Source organism: Rattus norvegicus, chromosome Y, assembly GCF_021556685.1.
Source record: "Rattus norvegicus strain SHRSP/BbbUtx chromosome Y, alternate assembly SHRSP_T2T, whole genome shotgun sequence".
Lineage (NCBI taxonomy): Eukaryota > Metazoa > Chordata > Mammalia > Rodentia > Muridae > Rattus > Rattus norvegicus.
This window is the reverse complement of record NC_141555.1, coordinates 13775031-13792428: the sequence shown is the minus strand read 5'-3', so window position 1 is coordinate 13792428 and position 17398 is coordinate 13775031.

The following is a 17398-nucleotide window of genomic DNA, read 5'->3' as shown; positions in this document are numbered from 1 at the left end:
TTTACATACACAGAGGTATGATACAGTACTGTCCTACATCTATAATACTCGAGGATACAATTTAAAAGGCATTATTTGAGACTTGATTCTACTTTTCCAGCAGAGGACCCAAAGGATGGTGTGACACAGCTTTGTAAAGAAACATACTCAAGACAGGATTTCCTTTCACTAGTGGCACAGTTCTAAGGATTCATTCTCTCCATGAATGTCAGCTAAAACCGTTATTAAAAAAATGAAATATCCCTAAAACAAAACCGTATAACCACAGGATTCACATGAAGATGACCTAGTGGAGACAAGCTGGACCTCACCTTACCAACAAGCTATCAAATCTGTTATGTTTAAACAGTGAGACCTCCAAGGAAGGAGATGCCAAGTAGTGCTTCAAAGCTTCGGACCACAATCAAACACAGCATCCTTTTCAACAGAAGCAGAAGCTCATCTGAATATACTCAAGGATGCTGACATCAACATTTAATCATCTCCTCACTCATCCAGGAAGAAGGGGAGATCAGTTACTACTGTACATTATTGTGTTCAACCAAATCACCATGTTACAAAAATAGCAAGCTGCCATAATAAAAAATAAGGCTCCTCTATCCAGCACCAGATAGCATCATTTTACTTTCAAGCCTATAAATTGCACACTTGAAAATAAACCAATCGAAGATGACGATTGAGAGTTCATCTTGGTGGATTTTTCCTTTGATGAATATGAAGTGTCCTTCCTTATCTTTTTTGATGACTTTTAGTTGAAAATTGATTTTATTTGATATTAGAATGGCTACTCCAGCTTGCTTCTTCTGACCATTTGCTTGAAAAGTTGTTTTCCAGACTTTCACTCTGAGGTAGTGTCTGTCTTTGTCTCTGAGGTGTGTTTCCCGTAGGCAGCAGAATGCAGAGTCCTCATTGCGTATCCAGTTTGTTAATCTATGTCTTTTTATTGGGGAGTTGAGGACATTGATGTTGAGAGATATTAAGGAATAGTGATTATTGCTTCCTGTTATATTCATATTTGGATGTGAGGATATATTTGTGTGCTTTTCTTCTCTTCGTTTTGTTGCCAAGATGATTAGTTTCTTGCTTCTTCTAGGGTATAGCTTGCCTCCTTATGTTGAGCTTTACCATTTATTATCCTTTGTAGTGCTGGATTTGTAGAAAGATATTGTGTAAATTTGGTTTTGTCATGGAATATCTTGGTTTCTCCATCTATGTTAATTGAGAGTTTTACAGGATACAGTTACCTGGGCTGGCATTTGTGTTCTCTTAGGGTCTGTATGACATCAGTCTAGGATCTTCTGGCCTTCATAGTTTCTGGCGAAAAGTCTGGTGTGATTCTGATAGGTCTGCCTTTATATGTTAATTGACCTTTTTCCCATACTGCTTTTAATATTCTTTCTTTATTTTGTGCGTTTGGTGTTTTGACTATTATGTGATGGGAGGTGTTTCTTTTCTGGTCCAATCTATTTGGAGTTCTGTAGGCTTCTTGTATGCCAATGGGTATCTCTTTTTTAGGTTAGGGAGGTTTTCTTCAATGATTTTGTTGAAGTTATTTACTGGTCCTTTGAGCTGGGAGTCTTCAATCTCTTCTATACCTATTATCCTTAGGTTTGATCTTCTCATTGAGTCCTGGATTTCCTGTATGTTTTGGACCAGTAGCTTTTTCTGCTTTACATTATTTTTGACAGTTGAGTCAATGATTTCTATGGAATCTTCTGCTCCTGAGATTCTCTCTTCCATCTCTTGTATTCTGTTGGTGAAGCTTGTATCTACAGCTCCTTGTCTTTTCTTTTGATTTTCTATGTCCAGGGTTGTTTCCATGTGTTCTTTCTTGATTGCTTCTATTTCCATTTTTAATTCCTTCAACTGTTTGATTGTGTTTTCCTGGAATTCTTTCAGGGATTTTTGCGATTCCTCTCTGTAGGCTTCTACTTGTTTATTAATGTTTTCCTGTGTTTCCCTAAGTGTGTTCATGTCTTTCTTGAAGTCCTCTAGCATCATGATCAAATATGATTTTGAAACTAGATCTTGCTTTTCTGGTGTGTTTGGATATTCCATGTTTATTTTAGTGGGAGTATTGGGCTCCAATGATGCCATGTAGTCTTGGTTTCTGTTGCTAGGGTTCCTGCGCTTGCCTCTCGCCATCAGATTATCTCTAGTGTTACTTTGTTCTGCTATTTCTGACAGTGGCTAGACTGTCCTATAAGCCTGTGTGTCAGGAGTGCTGTAGACCTGTTTTCCTGTTTTCTTTCAGCCAGTTATGGGGACAGAGTGTTCTGCTTTCGGGCGTGTAGTTTTTTCCTCTCTACAGGTCTTCAGCTGTTCCTGTGGGCCTGTGTCTTGAGTTCACCAGGCAGGTTTCTTGCAGGGGATAAGTTGGTCTTCCCTGTGGTTCCAAGGCTCACGTTTGCTCGTGGGGTACTGCCTAAGTCCTCTCCTCGGCGGCAGCAACCGGTAAGATCTGCACCGCTCTTTCCAGGAGCCTCCGTGCACCAGGGTTATGGATGACGTTTGGTGTTTTCCTCTGGCGTCTGGATGTGCGCAGAGTGCAGTCTCTTCTGGTTTCCCAGGTGTGTCTGCCTCTTTGAAGGTTTTGCTCTCCCACCCACGGGAATTGGGTGCAGAGAACTGTTTATCCGGTATGTTTCCTTCGGGTTCCGGCGGTGTCTCAGGCGCAGGGGTCCTGCCACTCCTGGGCCCTTCCCTACGGGAACCCAGAGGCCTTATACAGTTGCCTCTTGGGCCAGTGATGTGGGTGGGGTGGTCAGTGTTGGTGGTCTCCTCTGCTCTGCAGCCTCAGGAGTGCCCACCTGATCAGGCGGTGAGGTATCTCTCCCACGGGGTTTGGGAGCAGAGAGCTGCTGTGGGCCAGGCTTTCCCTCCTTTTTCATCACTTAGTTTCAATGTATCCAGTTATGTGGTGATCTTTTGTCAATTTTCAAGTGGCCATAGCTGTGTGGGTTCATTTCTACGTCTTCAGTTCTATTCCATCGATCTACCTGCCTGTCTCAATACCAATAAAATACAGTTTTTCATTACCATTGCTCTGTAATACAACTTTAGCTCAGGGATGGTGATTTCCCCAAAAATGCTTTTTATTTTCCAGAAGAGTTTTCTCTATCCTGGGATATATTTTATTCCAAATAAATTTGAAAACTGCCATTTCTATATCTGTGAAGAATTGATTTGGAATATTGATGGGTATTGCATTGAATCTGTAGGTTGCTTTTGGCAAAATGGCCATTTTTACAATATTAATCCTGCCAATACACGAACATGGGAGTCCTTTCTAATTTCTGAGATCTTCAATTTCTTTCTTCAGAGACTTGTGTTCTTGTCATATACATTTTTCACTTGCTTGGTTATAGTCAAACTGAGGTATTTTATATGCTTTTTGAGTATTGTCAAGGGTGTCATTTCCATAATTTCTTTCTCATCCTATTTCTCTTTTGAGTAAAGGAAGGTTACTTATTTGTTTGAATCAATTTTGTACTCTGCCACTTTGCTAAAGTTTTTTATCATGCTTAGAATTTTACTTGTGGAATTTCTGGGGTCACTTAAATATACTACCACATCATCTGCATATAGTGACATTTTGAATACTTCATTTGTAATATGTGTCTCTTTATATCGATTTGTTGTCTAATTACTCTGGCTAGGACTTCAAATACTATATTGAAAAGTAGGAGAGAGTGGGTGTCCTTCTCTAGTGCCTGATTTTAGTGAATTGCATTAAGTTTCTCTGCATTTAGTTTGATGTTAGCTACTGGTTTGCTGTATATTGCTTTTTTTGAGTTCTGTATGGTCCTTGAATTTCTGATATTTCCAAGACTTTTAACATAAAGGAGTAGGTTCTGTAAAATGATTTCTCAGCATCTAATGAGATGATTGCTTGTTTTGTTTTCTTTGAATTTGTTTTTATAGTGAGATTAGTTTGATTAGTGATCAGGTTCTTTATATTGAACCATCCGTGTATCTCTAGGATGAAGCCTACTTGATCATGATGGATGATTGTTTTTATGTGTTCTTGGATTTGGCTTGCAAGAAATTTAATTCAAACTGAGAATTTTTGCAGGGATATTCATGAATAAATTCGTTTGAAATTCTCTTTATTTCTTGGGCCTTTGTTTGCTTTAGTTATAAGCATAACTGTGGCATCAGAGAAGGAATTGTGTAGTGTACCTTCTATTTTTAGTTTGTGGAATAGTATGGAGAATACTGGTGTTAGGTATTCTAAGAAAGTCTGAGAGAATTCTGTACTAAACATTTCTGGTCCTGGTATTTTTGTTTGGGAGACATTTAATGACTGCTTCTACTACTTTACAAGTTATGGAAGTATTTAGATGGTTTATCTGATCGTGATTCAATTTTGGTACCTTGTGTCTGTCTAGAAAATTATCCATTTAATCCTTACGTTCCAGTTTTGTTAAGTATAGGCTTTTATAGTAGGTTCTGATAATTTTTGAGTTTCCTCATTTTCTATGGTTATATCTCTATTTCACTTCTGATTTTGTTATTTTTAATTTGAATACTAAGGATTTACATATCTTCTGGATTTTTCAAAGAACCAGCCCCTGGTTTTGTTGTTTCTTTATATAATTCCTTTTGTTTCTTCTTGGTTTCTTTCATTCCAGAGTTTGATTATTTCCTGCTGTGTAGTCTTCTTGGTGTATTTGGATTTTTATTGGTTCAGAGATTTCAAGTGTTTGGTCAAACAGCTAGTGTATCATAGCTCCTGTTTCTTTGTGGAGGCTCTCAGAACTATGAGTTTTCCTTTTAGCATTGATTTTTTTTATTCCCTATTTATGCCTAAATTTTCATTAAATTCAAAAATATCTTTAATTTTTTTCTTTATTTCTTCCTTGAATAAGTTCTCATTGAGTAATTCATTTTTCAGCTACCATGTATATGTGAGACTTTGGTTGTTCTTGTTGTTATTGTAGACCATTCTTAGTCTGTACTGATCACATAGGATGCATGGGATTAACTCAATCTTCTTGCATCTGCTGAGGCCTATTTTGTGATGGATCATAGTGTCAGTTTTGGAGAAGGTACCATGTGGAACTGAGAAGAAAGTGTCAGGAGCCATAACGGGACAAGCTAATAGCTAGCAGGTGATTATCCTCAGATGAACAACCTCGGAATATTTTATAATCCACAACTGGTTTGCCCTTATTAAGCAAGGCTATAAGGGATACATTTTGGGACAATTTCCTGCTATTAAAATGTTACTCCTGTTGTTATTATTAGACATATATAACATTCATTGAGTAATAGCACACCCCTTTGGAGCAGATCTCTGCAGGCCTACGAAGTTGTACTGTCTTGTAGTGATGCTATACAGACAAATAGATGAATTCTTTATTCCTAATAATGATCATACAATAATTTCTAAAATTATATCAATGGTTATTAAGCTCTTTTATAGTGGGACTCCTATAAGTCTCTTTCTAATAGTCAAAATCCAGTGACAACTCTGCCAGTCTCCCAGGTGTCACCAGTTAACTGTTCTGAGATAGTAAACAGACTTTCTCCTACTCAGAATACAATCCAATAACTGCAAATCAGTTATCAAGAGTCATGAAAAGAGAACAAACGATTTGTTACAGGTGCAAGGACAGAGGATAAGATATTGACAGGGTTTATCTATATATAACTTCATTAACAACTATGGTTTTGGATCTTCAGTGAGCCTGTGGAGCTGACATTTGTGATGAATGTTTAGACAGATAATTGCTCCTGATGGATATTCATGTGAACATTGTCGGTTGTAAACTTGTATTTCAATTTATGCTTTGATCTTTCATATGAACTAGTGATGAACTTTGTAAAACATGATCATGTATTCTGAAAGATGTTTAGGTGCTGAGGACAAAGAGAAGACACACAAAAGGACTGAGAAAGAAGGTCTGAATTGGAAGGACAGAGACAGATGGACTGGACTGGAGAGGGGGTGAGCTAAAAAGTCAGCTTTGAGCTAAGGAGAACTGAGCTAAGTAGAACTGAGCCAAAAATATCTGGGCTGAGAAGAAATGCAGACAGGAATAACTTAGAGACTATAAGTAACATAAGAGAGCAATCTGCAGAATGCAGAGTTGAAGAGGAAAAGAGAAGAAGCTGGAAAGAACAGAAGGGGCCGGCAGGTTTCTCCTAACCATGGCACAGAAAATATCATTTCTTAATAGCAACACAGGCTTAGTCTTATTAAAAGGAACAAGCCTTTTCTTTTACAAAATTGTGTTTAATTCACTTAGTATTAGAAAGTAAAAAGTGATTTCTTTTTCTCTGTAATAAAGATTGGAGCTCATCTTAATGCAGTGGTGCTTGGTCTTTTGCTCCATATGCATATGTAAGTATGGATGTCTGTGTAAGTATGTAATTATGAGAATGTATGCATGTGTCTGTGAGTGTTTAAGAATGTAATTGTGAGATTGCATGTAAGTTGGGCCCAGCTGATTTTGAGGGGACATATAAAAATGCACGTTTATGGAATCCAGGTGTAAAATTACATGTTTATTCATATTTGGCTTTGTAAAACGCTGACATCATTTGTGATTCAAATATACTAACAATCTGACTATACTTACCTTCACTAATATTTAAACTACTCCTTGAAGAAATTTTAATGGATAACATCAAAATATGTTTATAGGAATGGCACATCAAATACTTCTGTTTATAGTCAAAATCAGCAAATGCTTCTGATATTTATGCATTTTGTTATTTGATTATGGAAGAAACTGAAGGATCTTAGATTTTGAAATAATATTTATAAATCATTTATTCTTAATGTTTGTTCACAGAAGGAAGTTATCAATAAATACATATATACAATGTGCCACACATTACAAAAGCAATGTAATGCAAATAAAGCAATGTACCAAAGCAAAAAAAACACCTTTCTAACATAAATAGAGCAAATTAAATATATATTTTATGAACTAAAGGTGAAAAATCATGTACAAAGGCAAGATATATCATTGAGTCTATCTACATTTGGAGTTAAGAGATGATTCATGCTTTCGTGTATTTCTTTCTAGACATCTAAAGAGATAAAATTAGTGTGGAAAAAGCTAAAACTGCAATTAGTATGCTTGATGTATTATACATCTTTAAAGATTGCTTTTGAAAAAAATATACAGAACATATTTTCAAGGTTATATATACAGCATATACAAAAATTCACTGTGTCCATAAATTATCAATAACACTCAAGCAACTCTCTGGTCATATTAGATTCGAATTATCAAATATACATATGTATGTATGTATACACACACAGGCACACTCACACACACAAACAACCACACAATACTTCTAAAAATTTAAAACAAATTAGTAAATAATAGTCATTCAGACAAAAGTAATGAAAAGGGATGAACTAAATTTCCAGTAAAATGTCCTCCCTAAAGTATACTTTCTAGCATATAAAGTTTTTGCCTCATGATATTAAGAAAAATAAATATGGGGCCAATATAAGTAATCAGATCCCAGTTGGACTTATCATTCAGAATTAGAGTAGAAATTGAAATGGAGTCTGAAAAATATTAAATAAAGGGCTTTAGCTATACTTTTTCAATTATAGAAAAAATCTGAGAAACAGTGAAATGACACAACATGTAAAATTGCTTTCTATTAAGCATTGATATCTAAGTTTAGTATTCATCGTCTATATAATAGATAGTGAGAACTAAATCTCACATGTTCTTTCCTGGCATAAATACAATTTTCTTGGCTTGTGAATATACCCAGAACCAATCAATATTATGAAAATGGATACACACTGTGTTACAACAAATAAAAGACATTTTGTTTATTTGTTAGGCATGAATTTATTTTTGGAGCATTTCTTCCCAGGTTTCTGTTGGGTATTTTATAAACCCTCACTTTGGTGTGGTCGGTGGTTAAATTTCACTGAACATGGCTGAATATGACAAAATAATAGAAATGGATCCTTGGGGCAGAGAATATCTTTGGGTTCAACCTGGTTATAATGAAATGGTGGTCACAGTGTGCAAAACCAAAAACAAGGTAAGGAACTGTGGCTTCAGGTACAGGGCTCTTTATGAGATTTCACTTTGTAATATTGGAAGAATTCTTCCATGATATCATGAGATTGTGCAGTGAGGCCTTTTCTTTATTCCTGTAATGAAAGCAAATATTTGTTGTTTTCAGTTCCCTCAGAGAGCTTGCTAGGTTACTAGATCAATCAGGAACTCTGGATGAGGGATTTAGGTGTGCAAAATATGATGTTGGTATTGGATTTCTTCTAGGTACTTCTAGGGAAGTGACTTCATAAGATTTTGAATATAATCAAATAAGACCTTGTTAAAGATGTAGAAAGCACTGGGTGTGGTGGCACAGGCCTTTTCTCTTAGCACTGGGGAGGCAGAAGCAGCTAGAAGAACTCTAAGTTCAAGGCCAGCTTGTTGTACAGAGAAAGCAAGAGAGAGGGTTCTGGTACTGCCATGGATATAAAAGAAACACTGTCTCGAAAAAGTTCAATTATAAGTCCTGTAGTATACAAAGAAAAAAATCACATTTTATTTTAGTAAGATGTTAATAATTTTATCTTGAGTCTAATGCAATATTTTAGCTATAAAATAATGTGAAGGCACTGAAAATGTATGAACAGATGTTTTCCATCACTATTCTCCTTAAACTACAAGCTGAATTTTTATTAAATATACCTATGTAAATATACTTTGAATTATTTTCTGTGACGAACTAATGGCCTTTTACATTGTTAATTAAGAATGGTGGATTTCAGGCCAATCTTGAAAGGTCATTACTAAGGTATAGATGTATATTAAGCATACAAAATCTAATCTAAAATATTTTACAATAAAGAATGAGAACCTTTAATTGGTTTTCCTCTAAAGTATACAGCTTCTTTTTGGTGAACTGTAGAGCTGATGATTTGAACAAATTTTGTGAGAAATACAACCTGCTCTGAGAAGATAAGAAACAGGAAAGATAAGGAAAAAAGCCTGCTAAGGGACAACAAACTGGGAGAGAGTATTCTATGGAATATATAGGACAATAAATGTGTCCCCACTGGTTTTGTTTAGCTGGGGACTTCATTATGCATATCTATGTACGTAGAAAAAATTTTTTTTCATCTTAAGATTTTATGGTTGCTCTGAAACCTCTGTCTTTTGTATTAAGGTCTTAGTATGTTTACATGATAATTTTGAAATATTAGTGTTATTATCAAAAGCCGTATTTTACATATTTTTTAAGCAACAAAATAGGTACATGTCTGCTTGGGTTTATAAAGAATGTTACAATGTTAAATATTCATATATTTATATATATGTATATATATATTCTCTTCATGTACCATGTGTGTGAAGAAACCTTAGCAGATAGGAATGCATAGTAACCATCTTGCTAGAGTTTCAGGATTTAATTGTATCTTGTTTGACATGTGCAAATTTATTAAAATGCTAACTCCTTTCTAAATATCTTAATTTACCTGGAAAAATTTTCAATAACTCCTAGTCTGCTGTTTTTTCATAAAACAGGTCTATGGTTTTCTTATTGAATTTTATTTCAGTAACTTCTTAATGTGCTTTATTTTGAAGGTAAATTAAATATATATAAACATATATATATAAACATATATATACATATATAACAAAATATTTTATAAAAAGATTAAATTTTTAGTGGAAATATCACTTAGTGATGGACAATTTTACAAATATTCTCTAAATTATTAAATATTCTCCATTTTTAATTAGTATAAAATATTATGAATACAATAACCTTTATCAACATACACATCTCTAGTTAATATAAACACAAATATGTTATTATTTTTCTTTCAAATTTTTTCTTAGTGATAAATCTTGACTTCTGTAACTGAGTTTTCTCATCGTTATTCATAAAGAAATCTATTGCTTTTTTATTGAGAATAGTAAGGAATGTTCATTGATAGGTAGATAGCCAAGATTAACACAATATACACAATGGTATTTCATTCACCCCCTAGGAAAACTAAACTATGATGGTTTCAGGAAAATAGATGTAACTAGAAATTATACCGAGTAAGGAAACAAAAACTCAGAAAGGCAAATACCATGTGTTCTTTCTCATGTAGATAATAGAATCTCATTTTCATATACTTGCATTTATGTGAAGCTGTCAGTGGTTTGAGTTCAATAAACTAGAATGGGTCTCATGAAATTAGAAAGTAGGGTTTTAAACAGTATGGGTTGGACTATATTGAACATGTGTGATATGAAAGTAGAAGTAAGAATAACGCAGACAGAATAGTCCGAGTGTTAGGGACATAGAGGGGGTGGGGAAAAAGTACTGAGGGAAGAAGGATGAAGTTGAATGTCTACAAACATGACATAAGCCAACCTGTTACTTTATAGGCTAGGTTAAAATAAATATTAAAATTTATAACTGATACCTTATTTTTTTTTCTTTTCTTTTTTTTCGGAGCTGGGATAATACCTTAATGTTTAAGGCAATATATATCATGTTTGAGGACAAATGCCAGCAAGTGATATCAAAACAATATATTTATCTTATTTGATCTTAGTCATACTATCCATAATTATTTGTTAAAAACATCACTTAACTGCCAAATTTGGTATCATTTAATAAATCACCTGTGAGGCAATAATTACTTATGGTAGTAGAGTATTATTATTATTATAAGAATATCAACTGGTAAAATCTGTGTTTTGATCTATGTTTTAAGTTGCTTTTTACTTATCTTTTGCCCATCCTGACATTCCCACATACTGAACTATAATTTTGAATGTTGATAACCTACTATAAAAATATGATTCTGCAGGGTTGTTGAAATTGCTCAATTATAAGTTCATAATATCCATAAACTACAGGATACCTCCATAAAGCTCATAGATCCAAAGAAGTTAAACAAGAAGAAAGGCTCAAGTGCAGATGTTTGACTCTCATTTAGACTGGGGAATAAAATAGTCTTAGAGGGAGATTGAGGGAAGTAACTGGATGGGAGAAGGAAGGGAGAAGAGAATGGATTATGTGTGGGAAGGGACAGGAGATATGGCCATATAGTCATGAGAAGAAAAGGAAATCTTGAACTTATAGAGATGAGGAGGTAGGGGAAATCTCCAGGATGAGAAAGAGACCTGGGATAAGGGAGGTATCTACGAATCAATGGGGGTTCCTAAGTTGTGACTCAAATTGATGATATGGAACATGAAGCGGTCAACTCCTGTAGCCAGGAAGGACCACCAGTGGAGGGTTAAGACACAAGTATATCCACAAGCATTCTACACAAAAATTGTCATTCTAAAAGAAATTCAGGGACTGAGTGAATTGCCAGTGCAAATTGAGATCCATCCCATGGGCAAGCACCAATTCATGGCATTATTAATGTTGCTCTGTTACACTCGAAGATAGGAGCATGTTATACTGAGAGACTCCACCCAGCAGCTGACTTAGGCAGATACAGACACCTACAGCCAAACAGTGGATGGAGCTTGAGGACAGTTTGGTGGCACAAAAGGCAATAGGAACTGCACAGGAACACCAACACTGTCAACTAACCTAGAACCCAGGGAACACTTAGAGCCTGACCCCTCAACCGAAGATCATGCACAGGGTAAATCTAAGCCCCCAGTATATATGTGGCAGACATGTAGATCAATCTTCATGTGGCTTCCGCAAAAACTAGAGTGGGGGATGTCCTGAAAGTTGTAGCCTGAGTGTAGAATCTGTTCCCAGACAGGGTTCTGTTGTTTGGCTGCAGTTGGAGAGAATTTTCCTAATTCTGAAGAGACTCGATGTTACAGAGGTGGGGCCATAACTAGGTGTGTCATCATCTTAGTAGAGAAGAGGATTGAGACAGAGACTCTGTGAGGAAGTGACAAGGGAGGGACAGCGTTTGGTATGGAAATTAGTAAATTTAATTACGCAATTTGCTATAACTTTAACAGTAATCTCCTAGATTATAGTCTCACTGTAGATAAATATTGTGCTCTAAATCCAATCTCTTTTTGTGATCTTCTACTTGGATAACTGGTTAGCTTCCCTTTCCTTACCACCAGAGGTCATAAATAGGGGTCTGGGAATGCAATTTTCTTCAGAAGTTAGGCATAAATATACCATAAACGAGGACAGTAGGCAAATGAAATATAACTGAGTATTGAAGATTGAGCTAGAGTAGTGAACATAAAGTCATTTCCTGTTTAATAACATGCTTTTTATCATGAACAAATACAGGAACAGAGGATTCCATATATATAACATATAACATAATTTTGGTCTTACATTTTCCTCTCCTTCACCTTACCATAGATATTTCTAGTTTAAATATATATATATATATATATATATATATATATATATATATATATATATATATGCATGAACTGCACTTGAAACTCAGCAGAAGAATCAGTGCAATGATGATGCAATTTACCTTATCATAAAAGAAGGTGTTTTCCAACTCTATATCTGACATAGGGATCATATCCATAGAATAAGACCAAATATACCTTATTCTTCAGAAATATATTACATACTAGAACAAATGCTTAAAATAATTGCACAATAATTATAAAAATGTACATGAAAAATACTAAACCCACAAATCATTGGTTAAGTATAAATACAAATGACAATGATTATACTGTGTTGCTTGAAAAATGTACCCTGGTATACAGTTGCTTGGACTAAATTTTAATATAGCTACCATAGAAATCGATATAGAAACTAAAAACTGATATCACTTGTTATTCAATAGTACCACTGAAGGAATATGTACCTGAAGGTATCTACATGTACATTCCTGTGATACCTTCATTAAATGAGTTTATCTTCTCACTGTTCACAATATCCACGTTACAAAATTTGATAAATAACATATATAAACACTAGAGCTTAATGTAACCATAAACAGAGCAAAATTACATCATTGGCACGGATATTGATGAAGCTAGATATCATTGTCGCAATTGAAAAAAACAGAACTGTGAGGAAAAATTCCATAATCTTATGAAAGTAGACAACTATTGTTTGTTGGACTTTGAAGCCTCTTCTATAGAAGGAAAGTCAGATGTCATGTTATAAAATCGGTCACAGTTTTCCCATGTCTCAGATGGCTGTAGAGAGTATCCTACTACTCCTGTTTTGCTAAATGGCCATGTTGTCAAACTGTCTTCCAATTCTTATTGTTTTGTCCATAGATTACAGCTTTCATGAGCTGTGGTCAGAGAAATGTATAGGTGTACTATTCAGAAATTAGTGCAGATGAGTGTAACTGGTTTAATGCTAAGACCGTGAGAACAAGAATGCTGAGAATAAGGCTGTGGAAACATTGCAGAAAAGGAGAAGGCAGAATGTGATTTTTGGACATGACACATTAATTGGACCTATGGACTCATTGCATCTACATTCTTTTTTTTTTTTTATTAACTTGAGTATTTCTTATATACATTTCGAGTGTTATTCCCTTTCCCGGTTTCCGGGCAAACATCCCCCTCCCCCCTCCCCTTCCTTATGGGTGTTCCCCTCCCAAACCTCCCCCCATTGCCGCCCTCCCCCCATAGACTAGTTCACTGGGGGTTCAGTCTTAGCAGGACCCAGGGCTTCCCCTTCCACTGGTGCTCTTACTAGGATATTCATTGCTACCTATGGGGTCAGAGTCCAGGGTCAGTCCATGTATAGGCTTTAGGTAGTGGCTTAGTCCCTGGAAGCTCTGGTTGCTTGGCATTGTTGTACTTTTGAGGTCTCGAGCCCCTTCAAGCTCTTCCAGTTCTTTCTCTGATTCCTTCAATAGGGGACCTATTCTCAGTTCAGTGGTTTGCTGCTGGCATTCGCCTCTGTATTTGCTGTATTCTGGCTGTGTCTATCAGGAGCAATCTACATCCGGCTCCTGTCGGTCTGCACTTCTTTGCTTCATCCATCTTGTCTAATTGGGTGGCTGTATATGTATGGGCCACATGTGTGGCAGGCTCTGAATGGGTGTTCCTTCAGTCTCTGTTTTAATCTTTGCCTCTCCCTTCCCTGCCAAGGGTATTCTTTTTCCTCATTTAAAGAAGGAGTGAAGCCTTCACATTTTGATCATCCGTCTTGAGTTTCGTTTGTTCTAGGGATCTAGGGTAATTCAAGCATTTGGCCTAATAGCCACTTATCAATGAGTGCATACCATGTATGTCTTTCTGTGATTGGGTTAGCTCACTCAGGATGATATTTTCCAGTTCCAACCATTTGCCTACGAATTTCATAAACTCGTCGTTTTTGATAGCTGAGTAATATTCCACTGTGTAGATGTACCACATTTTGTGTATCCATTCCTCTGTTGAAGGGCATCTGGGTTCTTTCCATTTTCTGGCTATTATAAATGAGGCTGCAATGAACATAGTGGAGCACGTGTCTCTTTTATATGTTGAGGCATCTTTTGGGTATATGCTCAAGAGAGTTATAGCTGGATCCTCAGGCAGTTCAATGACCAATTTTCTGAGGAACCTCCAGACTGATTTCCAAAATGGTTTTAACAGTCTGCAATCCCACCAACAATGGAGGAGTGTTCCTCTTTCTCCACATCCTCGCCAGCATCTGCTGTCACCTGAGTTTTTGATCTTAGCCATTCACACTGGTGTGAGGTGAAATCTCAGGGTTGTTTTGATTTGCATTTCCCTTATGACTAAAGATGTTGAACATTTCTTTAGGTGCTTCTCAGCCATTCGGCATTCCTCAGCTGTGAATTCTTTGTTTAGCTCTGAACCCCATTTTTTAATAGGGTTATTTGTTTCCCTGCGGTCTAACTTCTTGAGTTCTTTGTATATTTTGGATATAAGGCCTCTATCTGTTGTAGGATTGGTAAAGATCTTTTCCCAATCTGTTGGTTGCCGTTTTGTCCTAACCACAGTGTCCTTTGCCTTACAGAAGCTTTGCAGTTTTATGAGATCCCATTTGTCGATTCTTGATCTTAGAGCATAAGCCATTGGTGTTTTGTTCAGGAAATTTTTTCCAGTGCCCATGTGTTCCAGATGCTTCCCTAGTTTTTCTTCTATTAGTTTGAGTGTGTCTGGTTTGATGTGGAGGTCCTTGATCCACTTGGACTTAAGCTTTGTACAGGGTGATAAGGATGGATCGATCTGCATTCTTCTACATGTTGCCCTCCAGTTGAACCAGCACCATTTGCTGAAAATACTATCTTTTTTCCATTGGATGGTTTTGGCTCCTTTGTCAAAAATCAAGTGACCATAGGTGTGTGGGTTCATTTCTGGGTCTTCAATTCTATTCCATTGGTCTATCTGTCTGTCTCTGTACCAATACCATGCAGGTTTTATCACTATTGCTCTGTAATACTGCTTGAGTTCAGGGATAGTGATTCCCCCTGAAGTCCTTTTATTGTTGAGGATAGCTTTAGCTATCCTGGGTTTTTTGTTATTCCAGATGAATTTGCAAATTGTTCTGTCTAACTCTTTGAAGAATTGGATTGGTATTTTGATGGGGATTGCATTGAATCTGTAGATTGCTTTTGGTAAAATGGCCATTTTTACTATATTAATCCTGCCAATCCATGAGCATGGGAGATCTTTCCATCTTCTGAGGCCTTCAATTTCTTTCCTCAGTGTCTTCAAGTTCTTATTGTACAGATCTTTTACTTGCTTGGTTAAAGTCACACCGAGAGACTTTATATTATTTGGGTCTATTATGAAGGGTGTCGTTTCCCTAATTATTTCTTGGCTTGTTTCTCTTTTGTATAGAGGAAGGCAACTGATTTATTTGAGTTAATTTTATACCCAGCCACTTTGCTGAAGTTGTTTATCAGCTTTAGTAGTTCTCTGGTGGAACTTTTGGGATCACTTAAATATACTATCATGTCATCTGCAAATAGTGATATTTTGACGTCTTCTTTTCCGATCTGTATCCCTTTGATCTCCTTTTGTTGTCTGATTGCTCTGGCTAGAACTTCAAGAACTATATTGAATAAGTAGGGAGAGAGTGGGCAGCCTTGTCTAGTCCCTGATTTTAGTGGGATTGCTTCAAGTTTCTCTCCATTTAGTTTAATGTTAGCAACTGGTTTGCTGTATATGGCTTTTACTATGTTTAGGTATGGGCCTTGAATTCCTATTCTTTCCAGGACTTTTCCATGAAGGGGTGTTGAATTTTGTCAAATGCTTTCTCAGCATCTAATGAAATGATCATGTGGTTCTGTTCTTTCTGTTTGTTTAAATAATGGATCACGTTGATGGTTTTCCGTATATTAAACCATCCCTGCATGCCTGGGATGAAGCCTACTTGATCATGGTGGATGATTGTTTTGATGTGCTCTTGAATTCGGTTTGCCAGAATTTTATTGAGTATTTTTGCGTCGATATTCATAAGGGAAATTGGTCTGAAGTTCTCTTTCTTTGTTGTATCTTTGTGTGGTTTAGTTATAAGAGTAATTGTGGCTTCCTAGAAGGAATTCGGTAGGGATCCATCTGTTTCAATTTTGTGGAATAGTTTGGATAATATTGGTATGTGGTCTTCTATGAAGGTTTGATAGAATTCTGCACTAAACCCGACTCTTTTTGGTTGGGAGACCTTTAATGACTGCTTCTATTTCCTTAGGAGTTATGGGGTTGTTTAACTGGTTTATCTGTTCCTGATTTAACTTCGATACCTGGTATCTGTCTAGGAAATTGTCCATTTCCTGAAAATTTTCAAATTTTGTTGAATATAGGTTTTTATAGTAAGGTCTGATGATTTTTTGAATTTCCTCTGAATCTGTAGTTATGTTTCCCTTTTCATTTCTGATTTTGTTAATTTGGACACACTCTCTGTGTCCTCTCGTTAGTCTGGCTAAGGGTTTATCTATCTTGTTGATTTTCTCAAAGAACCAACTTTTGGTTCTGTTGATTCTTTCTATGGTCCTTTTTGTTTCTACTTGGTTGATTTCAGCTCTGAGTTTGATTATTTCCTGCCTTCTACTCCTCCTGGGTGTATTTGCTTCCTTTTGTTCTAGAGCTTTTAGGTGTGCTGTCAAGCTGCTGACATATGCTCTTTCCTGTTTCTTTCTGCAGGCACTCAGCGCTATGAGTTTTCCTCTTAGCACAGCTTTCATTGTGTCCCATAAGTTTGAGTATCTTGTATCTTCATTTTCATTAAATTCTAAAAAGTTTTTAATTTCTTTCTTTATTTCTTCCTTGACCAGGTTATCATTGAGTAGAGCATTGTTCAATTTCCACGTATATGTGGGCATTCTTCCCTTATTGTTATTGAAGACCAGTTTTAGGCCGTGGTGGTCCGATAGCACGCATGGGATTATTTCTATCTTTCTGTACCTGTTGAGGCCCGTTTTTTGACCAATTATATGGTCAATTTTGGAGAAAGTACCATGAGGAGCTGAGAAGAAGGTATATCCTTTTGCTTTAAGATAGAATGTTCTATAAATATCCGT